General features: G+C 34.7%; 1 protein-coding gene across 1 annotated transcript in view; it reads right to left on the bottom strand.

The window, feature by feature from the left end:
- The window catches only part of POLG2 (DNA polymerase gamma 2, accessory subunit), a 19897-nt gene that overhangs the window by 15337 nt on the left and 3160 nt on the right, over positions 1-1400 (bottom strand). The gene's annotated exons all lie outside the window — the stretch shown is intronic.

The following is a 1400-nucleotide window of genomic DNA, read 5'->3' as shown; positions in this document are numbered from 1 at the left end:
GCCTCAGCCTCCTGAGTAGCTGGGATTACAGGCACGCACCACCATGCTCAGCTAATTTTTTGTATTTTTAGTAGAGACAGGGTTTCACCATGTTGATCAGGATGGTCTCAATCTCTTGACCTCGTGATCTACCCACCTCGCCCTCCCAAAGTGCTGGGATTACAGGCTTGAGCCACCGCGCCCGGCTCCCCCAACTGTTTAAAAGATTTTCAAATCTACAAGAAAGTTAAAAAAATAATACCCTTTACCTAGATTCATCAATTATCAACATTTTGCCACATTTTCTTTTTGTTCACTCCCAAATACTGCAGCATGCATCTCCTAAAAATAAAAATATTTCCTATATACTGTTATAACACCATAAAAAGTTAACCATAATACCACAATATAATCTAACATATGGCTAACATGTTATTTGTTCCAATTTTCACCTAAATATCTTTTACTGTTCTCTTTCTTTCCAATGAAGATTCATGTACTACATTCTGAGTAGGTTTCTTTCATCTCTTTCAATCTAGAACATTTCCCCTGCTTCCTTTCCCCCTTAATTTTGCTATTAATGACACTGACTTTTGATTTGAATCCAGGCTAGTCATAGATTATCTCACATTTGGGATTTGTTTGATTGTTTCCTCGTGATTTATTTTGGGCTATTCATTTTTAACAAAATACTATTTGATGTGTGTATCTTATTGTATCATAGCAGAAGGAAAATGTTATCAAATTATGCCACTACTGATGACACCAAATTTGATTACTTGGTTAAGGTAGTAAATATCCACTCCCTAATAATATCCTGCTCCCCAACAGTACTTCATCCAATATTTTAGAATCCACTGATGATTGTTGCTTGAATCAATTATATCAGGGATTGCAATATCATGAAATGGTGAATTTTCTACTGTATCTTTCCTTCTACATTTATTGCATAGCTTCTGTAAAAACATAAGCTTTCTCTGTCTCTTCCCCCCACCACCTCTAGCCTCAATTATGTTTTTGTTGAATCCTATTGACTCTTAGATTTTAGTCAATGTGTCATAATCCATTACCATTAATATTTACCTTACTGTTCAATTTGTCCTAAATGTAGACAGTGACAGCCCTCCTCAAGACAGCATCTGTGACCGTTTAATATGACCCATTAGTCTTCAAGCAATTCTTCGCTTTTTAGTAACATAAAGTGTTTCCAACTCACCTTGGACTTTCCGTAACCCCAGACCTGGAATCAGCCATTTCTCCCCATACTGCTTCATCTTAGAAACCAAAATCTGGGAACTAGGTATACTCATTGCTATTGAGGGTCATTGGTTCTAGGCCCTTTCTTTTTTTTTTTTTTTTTTTTTTTTTTTTTTTTTTTTTTTTTTTTTTTTTTTTTTTTTTTTTTTTTTTTTTTTTTTTTT

This window comes from Cebus imitator, unplaced genomic scaffold (assembly GCF_001604975.1).
Source record: "Cebus imitator isolate Cc_AM_T3 unplaced genomic scaffold, Cebus_imitator-1.0 Scaffold650, whole genome shotgun sequence".
Taxonomy (NCBI): Eukaryota; Metazoa; Chordata; class Mammalia; order Primates; family Cebidae; genus Cebus; species Cebus imitator.
This window is presented reverse-complemented; position numbering and strand designations above follow the sequence as displayed.